Here is a 19,499-nt window from a genome sequence, read left to right on the forward strand (position 1 = left end):
GGTGGAAGAAATGTACAGACAGGGTTGGATTTTCTGAGTATGTCACTGAGGGATGAGAAGAGTGATGGAGATGAGTGTTTGAATGTTCATAGAGAAGAAGGGAGGAATGACTGGGAGGAGTTGCACGGTGACTGATCAGAAATAGAGATGACCAGAGTGGGATTTGAGTAATTCACTATTTGTAAATGAAGAAATGGGTGAAGTCGCACAGGGGAGTGATGGAGGTTGAGGTGGGATGCTGGACTGGGAGGAATGAGGTGAGTGTGGACAGAGAGTGATAACAGTGTAAGGACAGTTGGGCAGAGAGATCCCTGAGAGTGATGCTTCTACCGGAGGATGAAAGAAAAGACTGAGGACAGAGTGTTGTAGACAGACTGAATGCTAAGGGAGGGATTTGAGAGCAGAGGGATTTGAGAAGCAAGGGTAAACGTATTAAATAGCAGAGAAGACGGTGTGTGTGCATATCAGGGGATAAATTTGTCCTGGATCTCAGCCTCCTGTTTCCTGCCATTGACTTACTGCCTGAACTAATGGAAAATTTGCTTACAACTTTACACTCCCTATGTATATCTTCTTATTGCAGATTCATCATTGGTCAGAACTCGGGAACCCCAACAATTAGCAACCGAAGAATCTGGTCTGGGTTTGTCCAGCACCCCAGCAGGATCCATGAGCCAAGGTACAGATTCCCTGTTGGAGACTGCTGTGGAAGCCCGTGGCTCAGCGACAGAAGACCCTTTTCCGGGTTTGACCACCACCCAATCATGGTCTGCGAGCCTGGGTACAGACTCCCTGATGGACGTAACTCCGAAAGCCCATGGATCGTTGACTGGAGAGTCTGTACTGGGTTTGACCACCACGCCAGCAGGGTCCACGAGCCCAAGTACATATTCCCAGTCAGACACAACTCGGGATGCCCATGGATCAGCGAGTGGAGAGCCTGCTGCAGGTTTGAGCACCACTGCAATAGTTTCAGTGAGCACAGCTATTGATTCCCAGTCAGACTCAACTCGGGATCTCAAGGGAGCAGCAACGGGAGAGCCTGGTTCAGGTATGACATCCACCAAAGCACGGTCTGTGAGATCAAGTATTTGTGATGGGGAACAATGATGAACAATGTTTCCCTCCTTTCGTCTCAGATACACATCAGTGCTTTGTCTGAGAGAGGTGTCTAGTTCCCAAAGTTTTGCGAGGGCGTGTTCATAAACAGAGATTGGATGGTTTTGTTTTCTTTTCAAAAACAACGACTGTTTGCCAAATTGCTATTCCAGTGACTACAGATTATAATACTACCTCCCATCCCAACCTGACATGACTGTCCACGGCCTCCTCTACCGACAGAGTGAAATAACCCTCGTGTTGGAGGAGCAACACCACAAAGTCCGTCAGGGTAGACTCCACTTGTGGCACAGTCCTTAGCGTAACGCATTACAGTTCAGGTGACCCCGGTTCAACTCCTGTAACTGCGTGTAATGAGTTCATGCAATCCACCCTTGACCAGGTGTGTTTCCTCCGTGTGATTCAGTTTCTTCCCACTATTAAAAAAACATACTATTTGGTAGGTTAATTGGTCATTGTAAATTATCCCGTGATTGGGCTGGCATTGGATTGGGAGGAGCTGGGTCAGAAGGGCCTACTCCATGTTGTATTAAAAAAAAACAATCAATAAAGCATGGACCAGTTTACCTACCGGATGTATGGTATGGTGAGGGGTTTGAATAATGTTTGTGGTTGGAGAATGTGGGATGGGACGATTGAGCAGAGAAAGGTGGAGTGACTGAGTGTGTCACAGGTGAGAGGGGAGGAGTGGTAAAGGTGAGGCGAGAGAATGGTCACAGAGTGGAAGGGAGGAATAACTCTGAAGAGTTGGATGGTGACTGATGAGAAATAGAGATAACCAGAGTGGGATTTGAGTTATTCACTATTTGTAAAGTAAGAAGTGGGTGAAGACACACAGGAGAGAGAGATGGAGAGAGAGGTGGGATATTGGCGTGGGATGAGTGAGGCTTGTGTAGAGAGAGTGATGACTGAAAGGGAGGTTGGGCAGAGAGATCGGCGAGATTGATGCTCCTAATGGAGTGATGGCAGAAGGGACTGACAAGAGTGAGGGCAGACTGAAAGCCAAGAGAGAGAGGTGTGGAGAAGGATTCGAGAAGCGAGGGTAGAGGAGTGTGTGTGTGTGTGTGTGTGTGTGTGTGTGTGTGTGTGTGTGTGTGTGTGTGTGTGTGTGTGTGTGTGTGTGTGTGTGTGTGTGTGTTTCTGAGGATAGATTTGAATTGGACTTTAGCCTCCTGTTTCCTGCTATTGAATTACTTCCTGATCTAATGGAAAACGTGTATACTACTTTACCCTTCCTCTGTGTGTCATATCACTATAGATTCTTCATTGGACGCAACTCGGGAAACCCATGGATCAGCGGCTGGAGAGCCTGTTCCGGGCTTGTCAACCAGCCCAGCATTGTCTGCGAGCCCAGGTACAGACTCCCGGACAGACAACACCAACGGACCCCTGGGGGCAGTGACAGGAGAGCCTGGTCCGGCTTTAACCACCACTACAGCAGGATCTATGAGCTCAGGTATTTGTGATGGGAGGGGAGAATGATGAACAATATTTCCCTCATTTCGTCCTGTATATTCTTCCAGGCTTTGGGAGAAGTGTCTAGTTCCAAAATCTTTTGGAGGGAGAGTTCATGAGCAGGGATTGGATGTTTTTGCTTTTATTTTTAATGAAAAGATCTCTTTATCAACTTGTTTTTCTGATGTCAACCCATTATGATAATGCTTCCCATCACCATTCTGACATGACTGTCCACGGTCTCCTATACCGACAGGATGAGAGCCCTCTTGGGTTGGTGGTGAAACAGTGCATAATTGTAGACTCCAAATTGTGACAGCACAAATAAATAGTGCTTTGTTGGTCATTGTAAATTATCCCATGATTCGGGTAGCATTAGTAGGGAGTTGCTGGGCAAGAAGGCCATATTCCACGCTGTATTAAAAAACATCAATAAACCTGATGTTATGCAGATTAATATTTCTACCTTCCAGCAGTTTCTGTGCACTCCACTTCTCTCTTATTCCTTTCCCATTCCAGATCTGCTTTTTGACAATCTCCCTTTCTCAAAAGTCCATCTCCTCCAAATCTTCCCGCTCCTCCATCGCTCTAATCTATGGTCCACTGTGCATTCTCATAGGATTACTCCTTCTTCAGACCTTTATCTCTTCCACATATTACCTCCTAGCTTCACTGACCATTGTATTCACTCACTCAGACGCCTGGCTTCACCTATCTCCTGCCAGCTTATACACTCCTGTATTCTCATTCAGGTACTTGTGCCCTTCATTCCCAGTCCTGGTGAGGAGTCTTGGGCCAAATCGTCAACTTTTCTTTCTCCGCCCCAATTGCTGCCTAACTTGCTGAGTTCCTCCAACATTTTGTGTGTTGCACTGGATCTCCAGCACCTTCTGATTCCCCGCCTTTATGCGTAATTTTCCCTGTTGTGCTGCTTAAGGTCTGTCACTCTCCTTAATCTCTGTTATATTGTTCCAGGCCTGGAGACGTCCTCATTGGAACAGTCTGAAGGATATTCTTCTGGAGAACACACCTGGAAAATGTCCTCTGTCCCAGCAGGAGACGCCTCCTCAGGTATGAAGTCCTATTCAGTCTCTCTCGCTCTGTGAGGCCTAACCTCCCAGAGACCAGTCTGCGTACTGGATGTATAGTGTGTGTAGGGGTGTGAATGATGTTAAGGGTTGGAGAGAGTGGGGTGGAAGAAATGTACAGACAGGGTTGGATTTTCTGAGTATGTCACTGAGGGATGAGAAGAGTGATGGAGATGAGTGTTTGAATGTTCATAGAGAAGAAGGGAGGAATGACTGGGAGGAGTTGCACGGTGACTGATCAGAAATAGAGATGACCAGAGTGGGATTTGAGTAATTCACTATTTGTAAATGAAGAAATGGGTGAAGTCGCACAGGGGAGTGATGGAGGTTGAGGTGGGATGCTGGACTGGGAGGAATGAGGTGAGTGTGGACAGAGAGTGATAACAGTGTAAGGACAGTTGGGCAGAGAGATCCCTGAGAGTGATGCTTCTACCGGAGGATGAAAGAAAAGACTGAGGACAGAGTGTTGTAGACAGACTGAATGCTAAGGGAGGGATTTGAGAGCAGAGGGATTTGAGAAGCAAGGGTAAACGTATTAAATAGCAGAGAAGACGGTGTGTGTGCATATCAGGGGATAAATTTGTCCTGGATCTCAGCCTCCTGTTTCCTGCCATTGACTTACTGCCTGAACTAATGGAAAATTTGCTTACAACTTTACACTCCCTATGTATATCTTCTTATTGCAGATTCATCATTGGTCAGAACTCGGGAACCCCAACAATTAGCAACCGAAGAATCTGGTCTGGGTTTGTCCAGCACCCCAGCAGGATCCATGAGCCAAGGTACAGATTCCCTGTTGGAGACTGCTGTGGAAGCCCGTGGCTCAGCGACAGAAGACCCTTTTCCGGGTTTGACCACCACCCAATCATGGTCTGCGAGCCTGGGTACAGACTCCCTGATGGACGTAACTCCGAAAGCCCATGGATCGTTGACTGGAGAGTCTGTACTGGGTTTGACCACCACGCCAGCAGGGTCCACGAGCCCAAGTACATATTCCCAGTCAGACACAACTCGGGATGCCCATGGATCAGCGAGTGGAGAGCCTGCTGCAGGTTTGAGCACCACTGCAATAGTTTCAGTGAGCACAGCTATTGATTCCCAGTCAGACTCAACTCGGGATCTCAAGGGAGCAGCAACGGGAGAGCCTGGTTCAGGTATGACATCCACCAAAGCACGGTCTGTGAGATCAAGTATTTGTGATGGGGAACAATGATGAACAATGTTTCCCTCCTTTCGTCTCAGATACACATCAGTGCTTTGTCTGAGAGAGGTGTCTAGTTCCCAAAGTTTTGCGAGGGCGTGTTCATAAACAGAGATTGGATGGTTTTGTTTTCTTTTCAAAAACAACGACTGTTTGCCAAATTGCTATTCCAGTGACTACAGATTATAATACTACCTCCCATCCCAACCTGACATGACTGTCCACGGCCTCCTCTACCGACAGAGTGAAATAACCCTCGTGTTGGAGGAGCAACACCACAAAGTCCGTCAGGGTAGACTCCACTTGTGGCACAGTCCTTAGCGTAACGCATTACAGTTCAGGTGACCCCGGTTCAACTCCTGTAACTGCGTGTAATGAGTTCATGCAATCCACCCTTGACCAGGTGTGTTTCCTCCGTGTGATTCAGTTTCTTCCCACTATTAAAAAAACATACTATTTGGTAGGTTAATTGGTCATTGTAAATTATCCCGTGATTGGGCTGGCATTGGATTGGGAGGAGCTGGGTCAGAAGGGCCTACTCCATGTTGTATTAAAAAAAAACAATCAATAAAGCATGGACCAGTTTACCTACCGGATGTATGGTATGGTGAGGGGTTTGAATAATGTTTGTGGTTGGAGAATGTGGGATGGGACGATTGAGCAGAGAAAGGTGGAGTGACTGAGTGTGTCACAGGTGAGAGGGGAGGAGTGGTAAAGGTGAGGCGAGAGAATGGTCACAGAGTGGAAGGGAGGAATAACTCTGAAGAGTTGGATGGTGACTGATGAGAAATAGAGATAACCAGAGTGGGATTTGAGTTATTCACTATTTGTAAAGTAAGAAGTGGGTGAAGACACACAGGAGAGAGAGATGGAGAGAGAGGTGGGATATTGGCGTGGGATGAGTGAGGCTTGTGTAGAGAGAGTGATGACTGAAAGGGAGGTTGGGCAGAGAGATCGGCGAGATTGATGCTCCTAATGGAGTGATGGCAGAAGGGACTGACAAGAGTGAGGGCAGACTGAAAGCCAAGAGAGAGAGGTGTGGAGAAGGATTCGAGAAGCGAGGGTAGAGGAGTGTGTGTGTGTGTGTGTGTGTGTGTGTGTGTGTGTGTGTGTGTGTGTGTGTGTGTGTGTGTGTGTGTGTGTGTGTGTGTGTGTGTGTGTGTATGTGTGTGTGTGTGTGTGTGTGTGTGTGTGTGTGTGTGTGTGTGTGTGTGTGTGTGTGTTTCTGAGGATAGATTTGAATTGGACTTTAGCCTCCTGTTTCCTGCTATTGAATTACTTCCTGATCTAATGGAAAACGTGTATACTACTTTACCCTTCCTCTGTGTGTCATATCACTATAGATTCTTCATTGGACGCAACTCGGGAAACCCATGGATCAGCGGCTGGAGAGCCTGTTCCGGGCTTGTCAACCAGCCCAGCATTGTCTGCGAGCCCAGGTACAGACTCCCGGACAGACAACACCAACGGACCCCTGGGGGCAGTGACAGGAGAGCCTGGTCCGGCTTTAACCACCACTACAGCAGGATCTATGAGCTCAGGTATTTGTGATGGGAGGGGAGAATGATGAACAATATTTCCCTCATTTCGTCCTGTATATTCTTCCAGGCTTTGGGAGAAGTGTCTAGTTCCAAAATCTTTTGGAGGGAGAGTTCATGAGCAGGGATTGGATGTTTTTGCTTTTATTTTTAATGAAAAGATCTCTTTATCAACTTGTTTTTCTGATGTCAACCCATTATGATAATGCTTCCCATCACCATTCTGACATGACTGTCCACGGTCTCCTATACCGACAGGATGAGAGCCCTCTTGGGTTGGTGGTGAAACAGTGCATAATTGTAGACTCCAACTTGTGACAGCACAAATAAATAGTGCTTTGTTGGTCATTGTAAATTATCCCATGATTCGGCTAGCATTAGTAGGGAGTTGCTGGGCAAGAAGGCCCTATCCCACTCTGTATTAAAAAACATCAATAAACCTGATGTTATGCAGATTAATATTTCTACCTTCCAGCAGTTTCTGTGCACTCCACCTCTCTTATTCCTTTCCCATTCCAGATCTGCTCTTTGTCCATCTCCCTTTCTCAACAGTCCATCTCCTCCAACTCTTCCCGCTCCTCCATAGCTTTAATCTATTGTCCACTGTGCATTCTCATAGGATTACTCCTTCTTCAGACCTTTATCTCTTCCACATATTACCTCCTAGCTTCACTGACCATTGTATTCACTCACTCAGACGCCTGGCTTCACCTATCTCCTGCCAGCTTATACACTCCCTATTCTCATTCAGGTACTTGTGCCCTTCATTCCCAGTCCTGGTGAGGAGTCTTGGGCCAAATCGTCCCAATTGCTGCCTAAGTTGCTGAATTCCTCCAACATTTTGTGTGTTGCACTGGATCTCCAGCACGTTCTGATTCCCGGCCTTTATGCTTAATTTTCCCTGTTGTGCTGCTTAAGGTCTGTCACTCTCCTTAATCTCTGTTATATTGTTCCAGGCCTGGAGACGTCCACATTGGAACAGTCTGAAGGATATTCTTCTGGAGAACACACCTGGAAAATGTCCTCTGTCCCAGCAGGAGACGCCTCCTCAGGTATGAAGTCCTATTCCGTCTCTCTCGCTCTCTGAGGCCTAACCTCCCAGAGACCAGTCTGCATACTGGATGTATAGTGTGTGTAGGGGTGTGAATGATTTTAAGGGTTGGAGAGAGTGGGGTGGAAGAAATGTACAGACAGGGTTGGATTTACTGAGTGTGTCACTGAGGTATGAGAAGAGTGATTGAGATGAGGGTTGAATGTTCATAGAGAAGAAGGGAGGAATGACTGGGAGGAGTTGCACGGTGACTGATCAGAAATAGAGATGACCGGAGTGGGATTTGAGTAATTCACTATTTGTAAAGGAAGAAATGGGTGAAGTCACACAGGAGAGTGATGGAGGGAGAGGTGGGATGCTGGACTGGGAGGAGTGAGGCGAGTGTGGACAGAGAGTGATAACAGTGTAAGGAGAGTTGTGCAGGGAGATCCCTGAGAGTGATGCTTCTACCGGAGGATGAAAGAAAAGACTGAGGACAGAGTGTTGCAGACAGACTGAAAGCTGAGGGAGGAAGTTGAGAGCAGAGGGATTTGAGAAGCAAGGGTAAACGTATTAAATAGCAGAGTAGAGGGTGTGTGTGCATATCAGGGGATAAATTTGTCCTGGATCTCAGCCTCCTGTTCCCTGCCATTGACTTACTGCCTGAACTAATGGAAAATTTGCTTACAACTTTACACTTCCTATGTATATCTTCTTATTACAGATTCATCATTGCTCACAACTCGGGAGCCCCAACAATCAGCAACTGAAGAATCAGGTCTGGGTTTGTCCAGCACCCCAGCAGGATCCATGAGCCAAGGTACAGATTCCCTGTTGGAGACTGCTGGGGAAGCCCGTGGCTCAGCGACAGAAGACCCTTTTCCGGGTTTGACCACCACCCCATCATGGTCTGCGAGCCTGGGTACAGACTCCCTGATGGACGTAACTCAGAAAGCCCATGGATCGTTGACTGGAGAGTCTGTACTGGGTTTGACCACCACGCCAGCAGGGTCCCCGAGCACAAGTACATATTCCCAGTCAGACACAACTCGGGAAGCCCATGGATCAGCGAGTGGAGAGCCTGCTGCAGGTTTGAGCACCACTACAATGGTTTCAGTGAGCACAGCTATTGATTCCCAATCAGACTCAACTCGGGATCTCAAGGGAGCAGCAACAGGAGAGCCTGGTTCAGGTATGACATCCACCAAAGCAGGGTCTATGAAATCAAGTATTTGTGATGGGGAACAATGATGAACAATGTTTCCCTCCTTTCGTCTCAGATACACATCAGTGCTTTGTCTGAGAGAGGTGTCTAGTTCCCAAGGTTTTGCGAGGGCGTGTTCATAAACAGAGATTGGATGGTTTTGTTTTCTTTTCAAAAACAACTACTGTTTGCCAAATTGCTATTCCAGTGACTACAGATTATAATACTACCTCCCATCCCAACCTGACATGACTGTCCACGGCCTCCTCTACTGCCAGAGTGAAATATCCCTTGTGTTGGATGAGCAACACCACATAGTCCGTCAGGGTAGACTCCACTTGTGGCATAGTCTTCAGCGTAACGCATTACAGTTCAGGTGACCCGGGTTCAACTCCTGTAACTGCGTGTAATGAGTTCATGCAATCCACCCTTGACCAGGTGTGTTTCCTCCGTGTGATTTAGTTTCTTCCCACTATTAAAAAACATACTATTTGGTAGGTTAATTGGTCATTGTAAATTATCCCGTGATTAGGCTGGCATTGGATTGGGAGTAGCTGGGTCAGAAGGGCCTACTCCATGTTGTATTAAAAAAATCAATCAATGAACCATGGACCAGTTTACCTACTTGATGTATGGTATGGAGAGCGGTGTGAATAATGTTTGTGGTTGCAGAATGTCGGGTGGGACGAAAGAGAAGGGTGGAGTGACTGAGAGTGTCACAGGTGAGAGGGGTGGATTGCTGAAGGTGAGGTGAGAGAATGGTTACAGTGTGGAAGGGAGGAATGTCTCTGAAGAGTTAGATGGTGACTGATGAGAAATAGAGATATCCAGAGTGAGATTTGAGTTATTCAATATTTGTAAAGGAAGAAATGGTGAAAACACAAAGGAGAGAGAGATGGAGAGAGAGGTATGATGCTGGGGTGGGATGAGTGAGGCTTGTGTAGAGAGAGTGATGACTGTAAGGGATGTTCGGCAGAGGGATCAGTGAGAGTGATGCTCCTACTGGAGGGAGGGAAGAAGAGAGTGACAAGAGTGATGCAGACAGACTGAATGCTGAGGAAGAGAGAGTTGTGAGGAGAAGGATTTGAGAGGCAAGGATAGAGGTATTAAAGAGGACAGAATGGTGTGTGTGTGTGTGTGTGTGTGTGTGTGTGTGTGTGTGTGTGTGTGTGTGTGTGTGTGTGTGTGTGTGTGTGTGTGTGTGTGTGTGTGTTTTTCAGAGGAAAGATTTGACCTGCTCTTGAATCTCCTATTACCTGTCATTGAGTTAGTTCCTGGCATTATTGCAAACCTGTTTGCCACTTTACCCTTCCTTTATATACCTCCCCAATACAGAATAAGCCTCTTTATCTGGGGTCGTCCTTGGGACTAGGAAAGATGGGCTGTGAGGGGGAAGACAAGGACAGAAACATGGAGATTTAATTCGTGAGAAATTCACCGGGAATGTGTTTGTCAACCTATAATGGCGACCTGGTTCTGAATTACAGGTGTGTGTTTACTGACCGAAGGCTGTCAGCAGGGGAGCCGATGGGGTTCGTGGAGCAAAGGTCAGAGAATATGAGATAACTCTGAAGCGTGGGAGAATGAGGAGAGAAGGCTTACAAAATTATGAGGGTTACAGATAGGTTGTGTGGCTAGAACTAGATGTCAGATGTTAAGGGAGAATCGTGAAATGATTCACTCAAGTGGAACATATGAGCGAATGTTTTCTCTCTGAGGGTGCACCAAGTGTGGAAAAAGCTGCCAACAGATGTGGTGGATATTGGTTTGTTTTCAACATAGAAGTAAATTTTGTATAAATACATGTATAGGAGGAGTATGGAGGGCTATGTACTGGGTGTGTTCTACGAAGATGAATAAGGAAGACTACCAAAAGACCCTCTGTGAGGCAGGATAACAGATGGGCCAAAGGAATGGATTTTACACGGCAACAACCGGAACAAATATAGGCATTGAGATAAAGATCCTTCGGAAGTGCAGGTGAGGATGGGAGAATGTGATGACACATGGGTGGCTGTGAAACCATCAGGAAGAATGAGGTTCAGAGAGAAAAGCCAACAGCAAGCTCACACTATTGCAGCAGATTAGACACAAGGGACCGAAAGCCAGGTAGCGAACCGTAGAGCTGAAGGACTCGACGTTGTCGGAGTGGATTTGTTTGTAGGGGAATAAGGCCTTACAATGTGTGTAAATCCCCAGCAACCCCGCTCCCTGGTGTGAGCACGCAAATACACCTTCCCTCCCAGGTTGTGGAGTCATGCCGCAAAGCTAAGGGGAAGAAACCATTAAGGAGGCACAGAAATCAAGTGGGTCAAATGGGAACAGAGTAACCAAGTGACAGAGGCTGGACGTGGTCCTCTGTGATGAGAGAGAGAGAGAATGGGAAAAGGGGGGAGTAGGAGGGAGGGAGGGAGGGATCAGTGTCAGGGCCAAAAGTAATGTCCTACAAGCTCTACAAAAACTACTCTCATGCTAAAGATCTTCTGGAACCTAATGAGAACCTGGAAAATACAGTGTGTCCCATCAGCGTGGCAAAGAGGCGTGGTAGTTTTCATCCCCAATGGGCAGAACTCTAGTTCCATCATCCGGTTCAGGAGCATTGCACTGCTGAAGGATGAGGGAGAATCTTCTCCTCTGCTGTGGCAAAGAGGATTTCCAGCTACCTCATAAGCAATGGATATATTGACACCAGCTGACATCCAGGCTTCCCGGGATGTGTGGAACATGCAGCCTTGATATTGGAACAGATCCATTGAGCCAAGCTTGAGAAAGGTGATTTACACGTCGTGTGGCTAAATCTTGTGATTGTCTGTGGATCTGTGCCACACCAGCTTATTAACATTGTGATGGAGTTATTTTTACATTCCTGACTGTATTAGAGGCCTGGGTATTAGAGGGTTGGGTAAAGAGGCAAAAACGTTTTTTTTTTTGGCTGTGGCTGAGGAGGAAGGACGGAATCTGGAAGACAGACTAATCCCATTGGAAGCTGCAAGACGTGGCAGGGAGAACATCCTACCACTGCCCCGCTATCAGGAAATGTACCAGGGCTAAAGAAGCAAAACATCAATCAGCAGTGGCCTTCGGCTAATGACTCTCTGCAGCTGAGCTAGGGGCATAATTGGAGTTGCGGCAGGCAGCCATGCCAAGCAGGAAACATCTTCTCCCTGTAAATCTCATTGACTGCGTGAGTGGTGGTGACGTACAGAAATGGAGGGGGACGTGCATGCGGAGAAGAGGAGGGAGTTGGGTTGGTGGTGTGGAGGACCTGGGGTTCATTGAAGGTGGGGATGGGAGACGGCTCTGGAGTGCGTGACAAGGAAAGGAGATGGGGCAGAAGAGTAGAGGACTCAGGATCAGAGTCAGTTTTAACATCACCGGTATACATCATAGAACTTGTTGTTTTGTGGCAGGGTAATAAAATATTAATTATTGTAAGAAATATATATAAAATTAAATTAATTTTTTTGTGCAAAATGAGAGGGAAGAATATTGAGGCACTGTTCACGGGGTCAGTTTCCATTAAGGAATCTGATCCTGAAACTTTGGATTTGTGTTTTCAAACTCCTAATCCTCCTCCCTGATGGAAACATTGAGAAGAGAGCATGCTCTGGGTGATGAGGATCCTTTATGACAGATGCTGCCTTTTGGAGGCATCGCCTTTTGAAGCTGCGCTGGATGCTGGGGAGGTTAGTGCTCAGGAATGGTTGAACTTTGCTCAGCTTTTTCCGATCCTGTGCAGTGGCATCTCCATACTAGGTGGTGATGCAACCAGTTACAATCTTTCCCACTTCTGATCCTTCAATCAGGACTGTTGTGTGTCCCCTTGACTTATCCCATTTGAAGTCCACAGACACTTATTTCTGATGTGAGTGCATGATTGTTGCAGCAACACCACTCAACCAGCTAATATATCTTACCCCAGTACCCCTCCTAATTACCATCTGAAATTATACCAACAATAGTTTTGTCATCAGTAAATCTACAGAAGGTATTTGAGCTCCACCTAGCCACAAAGCCATGAAGGCAGAGAGTATAGCAGTATGCTAAGCATGCAGTATTGAGATGTGCTGATGTTGGTTGTCAGCGAGGATATGCAATTTCCAATCCGCGCAGACTGGGTTCTCCTGGTGAGGAAATCAAGGATCCCACTGCAGAGGGATGTACAGAGGCCCAGATCTTGGAGCTTGTTTATTTGAACTGAGGGTATTATTGTGTAGAATGCTGAGCTGAAGTCAATAATCTGCAGCCTGAGTTAGAGATTACTATTGTTCAGGTGATCGAAGGCTGAGTGGAGAGCCAGTAAGGTTGTCTTTGCTGCAGATCTCCTGTGGCAATAAGCATGCTGTAGCAGGTAGAGGTCCTTGCTTAGGCTGAAGTTGATTCTAGCCATGTAATTAACATGTCGACAGACGGAAGCATGAAATTCAGAGACCTAAGGAGAGAGAAGCTAAGGTGCTGGAGTGGGAGGAATGTGGCAAGTAAGAGTAATAACATTGTGAGGAAATTTGGTCAGTGGGAGGAATGGAGCAAGGGAAATAGAGAGTGATGACCATGTAAGGAATGGGACAAGTGAAGAGAGAGTGATGACTGTGTGAAGAGAGATGGTAATTGGGAGGAATGGGACAAGTGAAAGAGGGAGTGATGACTGTGTGAGGTCAGAGTGATCAGTCAAATGGATGCCAACAGTCGGAACTAGAGCGACTGTGAAGTGAAAGATCCAGACAGTTAATTCTGAGAGAGGGATATATAACAAGGCGGATTTGATAGGCAAGGATTGGAGGTATTAAAGCAAAAAGGAGAAGGGGATGTGTGTATTTCAAAGAGCAGATCTGATCAGGAATTAAGCCTCCTGTTCCCTGCCATAAAGTGCCTTCCTGATCTGAAATTCAGACGTGTTTACTATTTTACTTCCTATTACAGATTTCCATTCAGATACAACTCAGGAACCCCAGGTATCAGTGACTGGGGAACCTCGCCTGGGTTTGACCAGCACGTCAGCAGGGTCTGTGAGCTCTGGTACAGGTTCCCAGTCGGACACAACTCAGGAAGGCCAGGGCTCAGCGACAGGGGAACCTGTTCTGGGTTTGACCACCACCTCAGCAGAATCAGCGAGCAGAGATACAGCTTCCCAGACAAACACAACTCGAGAAGTCCAGGGATCAGCAATGGGAGAACCTGTTTCAGGTATGAACACCTGCCTGGGATAAACTGGGGTTTGCTGGAATGCACAGCTTGGGGAATGAGAGGGGTCTATTCTGTGCTGTACCTCAGTCAATCAATCAATCAATCAATCAATCAACCAATCAATCAATCAATCAATCAACAAATAGCTAGATAAATAACTAACTAACCAACTAACTAACTAACTAACTAACCAAACTGATCACCCCTTCTTATTTCTAAGTTGTACCCAAGTCTGCTCCGCCATTTCATCATGACTGCTCCAATTTCATTTCAGGTCCCATCCCCGGCCTCATCTCCATATAACTTCATGCCCTGACCAATCAAGAATCAATCAAGCTTTGCCTTAAAGAAAGGCTTAGCCCCCATAACTGCCTGGGTCTATAAATTCCACAGTTTCACCACTCTCTGGCTAAAGAAATTCCTCCTTATCTTCATTCTAAACTGATTCGCCTATATTTTGAGGCTGTGTCCTCTGGTCTTAGACTCGCTCACCATAAGAAACATCCTCTTCATATCCAATTTATCTAGGGCTTCCACCATTCTCTTAGTTTAAGTAAGATTACCCTTCGTTCTTCTAAATTTTAGTGAATAGTGGACAGAGCCATCAAACACTCTTCAAACGACAAGCCATTCAGTCCTAGAATCTTTTCCGTGAACCCCCTTTGAACCCTTTCCAGTTTCAATGCATCTTCTCTACAGAGCTCAAAACTGCTCACAAACTGAGACCTCACCAGTGTTTTATAAAGTCACAACGTTACATCAGCAAAATTACATAATTAACATTACATTTTCACAGCTTTTACATCCCTGTCCACATCAAATGAATGCTAATATTGCAGTTGCCTTCCTCACCACAGACTCAACCTGCAAATTAACCTTGAATAAATTCCTATGCAAAGACTCCTAATTCACTCTACACCTATTTTTTTTTGTATTTTCTATCCACTTAGAAAATAGTCAACCTTTTCATTTATTTTATCTAAGTGCATGTCCATACACTTCCTGTGATTTCATTTGCTCTCTCTCTCACACACACTACATCACACAGTATCTCTAATATTTCCATTCTTTCTCACTCTCTTACTCTCACTCTCAATCACACATTCTCTCCCATTCTCTCTCTCATACCCGCTCTCTCATCCTCTCTCACACTCACGTGCTCTCTCTCTCTCACCCTCGCCTTCTCTCGCCCTCTCTTGCACGAACTTGCTCTTTATTGTTCTCTCTCTCGCTCACAATCCGTCACTCTCACTCACTTTCTCTATCACGTGGAACTGCTGGTGGACCCATTCACCTGCTGGTCCTGCAGTGCAGTTCAACGTAAACGACGGTGTCAGGCGTGATTGTGAGCAAAAAGGCCCATAGGAGTTCAGAGAGAGGGAAAGCCCGGACAGGGTCAGAGCAATGGGGATTTGGGGAACATAGACTGAAAAGCGCTGGGAAGACCGAATAAAACCCATCAGAAAGGACTCAGTTCTTCTCATTTATATCATCATTGAGGAAGTACGGGGACCCGAAGACATACACATTCACTTTTCAGAAACAGATTTCTCGTTTCCGCAATCACATTTCTAAATGTACAATGAACAAGAACACTTCCTGTGTTATTGTCCTCTCTTTTTATACTACATATTCCGAAGTGTTAGCAGTCTCAGGTATCTGTATTGGGCATCACTGATTGGGATGCTCTTTCCCATGGTCAGTTCCTAAAACTCATCCTGTGTCAGACTGTGGAGAGTGACTGAGATCTGGGAAGGGGAAGGACGGTGTTGGTTTCACGACAGCCATGGTCTCCCATTCTCTGAAACTAGTTTACCATTCTGATGAACTGTCTCACTGTTTCCAATCTTCCTTAATTACAGACCTGGAGTCTTCCACAAGGGAACAGATCAAAGGATCATCGACTGGAGGGTCCACGCAAGAAATGTCCTCCGTGCCAGGGGCTTTCTTAGGTACAAGTCACATGTCTGTTGGGTTCACTTGCTCTCTTTCTCTCACTCCCTCTTTCTCTCGCATTCGGTCCCTCCCTCTGACTCTGTGTCTCATTCTGTCTCTGTCCGGCTCTCTCTCCATCTCACTGCTTCTCACTCCATCACTCCCTTTTACTCCTTCTCATTCTCTCACTCCCTCTCTCACACTCTTTCATTTTCTCACTTTCTCACTCACTCATTCTCTCAATCACTCACTATCTTTCTTTCATTATCTCTCTCACTTTCACTCACTCCCGCATTTTCTCTAACTTTCTCTATCAGGCAGAACTTCTTGCGGACCCGTTTGCCTGCTGGTCCTGCAGTGCAGTTCAACGTAAGCAATGGTGTCAGTCGTGATTTTGGGGAGAAGCGGCCCATAGGTGGTCAGAGAGAGCAAATGCATGGAGGCCAGGAAGAGGCTTTGAGCATTGGGGAGTTGTGGATTAAAGACTCAAGAGAGAATTGGAGACTGAATAGGATCATCATTCTATCATTAAGGACACTCATCTCATTAAGGAGATGAGTTCTTCTCTTTTCTATTATCAAGGAGGAAGTATAGGAGTGTAAGACAAACACTCAATGTTTCAGGAACAGATTTGTCCCTTCTGCCATCAGATTCCTGAATATACAATGAACACGTAACTATTTCCTCAGTGTTTCAGGCCTCTCTTTGTACACAACTTATTCAGAGAGGTCAGCAGTCTCAGATGGGGATCACTGAATGGGACGCTCTTTCCCACGTTTCAGTTCCTAAAATTCATCCAATGACAGAATGTGGAGAGTGCAGGATGTTTGGGGAGGAGAGCGATGGTGTTGGTTTCACCACATACCTAATCTGCCATTCCCTGAACTGCTGTCCCATTCTGATGAACTGTTTTAGTGTTTCCACTCTTCCCGTGTCTCTGTTCCATCGTTACAGACCCAGAGACTTCCACAAGGGAACAGCTCAAAGGATCATCGACTGGAGGATCAACACAGCAAATGTCCTCTATCGCAGTGACTGTGTCTGCTGGGTTCATTTCAGCTCTGTCTCCCTCTCTGTCTCTGTTTCTGTCCCTCTATCTGTCGTGTTCTCTCTGTCTCTCTGTCTGTCTCTCTCTCTCTCTCTCTCTCTCTCTCTCTCTCTCTCTCTCTCTCTCTCTCTCTCTCTCTCTCTCTCTCTCTCTCTCTCTCTCTCACCTCTCACTGTTACTCTCTCACTTTCTCTTCACATAGAATCTCTTGTGTCTCTGTTCCTTCATTACAGACCCGGAGACTTCCACAGGGGAGCAACCCCAAGGATCATCGACTGCACAGGAACCATTCTCTCCCCCAACGGGTACCTCAGGTTTGAAGTCTCGTGACTGTTGAGGTCATTCAATGTCTGTCTGTCCATCTCTCCCCATCACCCTCTCTCGCTCTCGTAGAATCTCTTGTCGATCCATTCCTCTGCTCAACCGACAGCGCAGTGCAAAATGAATACTGGTATTAGGAGAGATGGTGAGGGGAGGAGCCCATCAGAGTCTGGACAGATGGAAAGTCTGCTGGCCAGGGTCAGAGTAACAGGGAGCGGTGCGTGAGTGATGCTAACACTCTGTACCCCACTCACATTCTGCCTCTCCCTTGTTCTCTCTCTACCTGACCCCCTCCTTTTTCTCTCACTTCCCCTGCCCCTATTTTATGGAAGATAGACATGGATATTTGATGTGGCGTGGAGAGGGGGAGGAATCAAGGTGTTAGAAAAAGATGGAGGTGTAGAAGAGATTAGACAATCAAAAGAACGAGACGAGTGAACACATACTGTCAGCAGCACCTGACCTGACCGTGATACCATGTTGACACTGGGCTGTTTTGTTCAGGAGAACGCGTGTGGATTAAAGTGCAGTTGACATCGAGTGGAGACACGAGTGAGGAAGAACTGAGGGATGCCACTCGACGTAAGGTGAGAGAGTGAACTGAATGGGATGGGGTGGAGGGGTGAAGCAATATCATCCCTTTTCGTTCCCCTTGCTGCCTTCTCCTCTCCTCCCTTTCACTCCCCTTCTCTCATATATCTCTCCCTCTCCCAATTTTCTCCCCCTTCATCTTTCTCTTTCCTCTTAGCTCTCTCGCTCTCTGCCATACATATCCCTTGCCCGTTCACAACCCTACTCCTATGACTCCATGTTGGCAATCATTAAACTTTCCTCCTCTCTGGGTTGCAGCTCCAGGAGATGTTTGGTGATCCAGATCTTCAGATCAAGCTTGTGCGGTTCAGGGTGGAGTCTCCGCAGGATGAGGGAGCGACCCAGCACTAAGTGAAGAAGTCTGCAATTTCATCTCCCCGATGTTTTACACCCTCTCCCTCACTCTAAACCAAGGATACTGCCCGCAGAGGGTTAATCCTAGGTGAGCCCTGAGATGTTTTACACCCTCTCCCTTACTCTAAACCAAGGATACTGCCCACAGAGGGTTAATCCTAGGTGAGCCCTGAGATGTTTTACACCCTCTCCCTCACTCTAAACCAAGGATACTGCCCGCAGAGGGTTAATCCTAGGTGAGCCCTGAGATGTTTTACACCCTCTCCCTCACTCTAAACCAAGGATACTGCCCGCAGAGGGTTAATCCTAGGTGAGCCCTGAGATGTTTTACACCCTCTCCCTCACTCTAAACCAAGGATACTGCCCGCAGAGGGTTAATCCTAGGTGAGCCCTGAGATGTTTTACACCCTCTCCCTTACTCTAACGTGCTTTAAACCAAGGATACTGCCCACAGAGTGTTAATCCTAGGTGAGCCCTGAGATGTTTTACACCCTCTCCCTTACTCTAACGTGCTTTAAACCAAGGATACTGCCCACAGAGTGTTAATCCTAGGTGAGCCCTGAGATGTTTTACACCCTCTCCCTTACTCTAAACCAAGGATACTGCCCGCAGAGGGTTAATCCTAGGTGAGCCCTGAGATGTTGCTACACCCTCTCCCTTACTCTAACGTGCTTTAAACCAAGGATACTGGCCACAGAGTGTTAATCCTAGGTGAGCCCTGAGATGTTGCTACACACTGCTGATACCCCAGTGTTCTTCTGTGTGTGAGCTTTTAGTTGGTCACATTGTCAAGTTTGCTCCATTGAGTAGTGATGGCAGAAGCCTAGAACTGAGATTGAGTACACTGACCTGGCCTGTTCCAGGAAGAGTACATCACCCAAACGACGTGATTGATCACAGAGCATCCTGGTTATGGTCCCTGTAAACCCCGACACACCTCACTACAGGACTGGGTCAGTGTGCGACGTCACACACTTTCCACAGTGTATGGTCCCCGTAAACACCGACACCCCTCACTACAGGACTGGGTCAGTGTGAGACGTCACACACCTTCCACTGTGTATGGTCCCCGTAAACCCCGACACCCCTCACTACAGAACTAGGTCAGTGTGCGACTCATATCTGGGCTTACTGTAAAATTTGAAAATTAGCTGATACTGTGCTTCATGGACTTAATTCATCACCAATGATTTGTTGTTAACACCTGAACTGAAATTATCTGTAAAATAATGAATATCTTTTTGATAAAGCACAGAAACATAAAGTTGTCTTGGTCTGTGATTGTAGTGAGGAAGGTCTCCTGGTCTCCAGACGTCCTGAAGAATGTATTGCCCACCCTTGCACAGACATCTATGTACACTCACACACCACAGGACTCTCCTGCACATATGCACCCAATCACCATGACATATAACCATATAAAAATTAGAG

General features: G+C 46.6%; 1 long non-coding RNA gene across 1 annotated transcript; it reads left to right on the forward strand.

Annotated features, from left to right (window-relative positions):
* Positions 1-16,980: 16,980 nt before the first annotated feature.
* LOC140722673 (uncharacterized) lies at positions 16,981-18,147 on the forward strand. The gene is made up of 3 exons (XR_012097711.1): positions 16,981-17,116; positions 17,628-17,710; positions 17,973-18,147. It is a non-coding gene; the product is annotated as an uncharacterized lncRNA (long non-coding RNA).
* Positions 18,148-19,499: the final 1,352 nt, after the last annotated feature.

This window comes from Hemitrygon akajei, unplaced genomic scaffold (assembly GCF_048418815.1).
Source record: "Hemitrygon akajei unplaced genomic scaffold, sHemAka1.3 Scf000083, whole genome shotgun sequence".
NCBI classification, from domain to species: Eukaryota; Metazoa; Chordata; class Chondrichthyes; order Myliobatiformes; family Dasyatidae; genus Hemitrygon; species Hemitrygon akajei.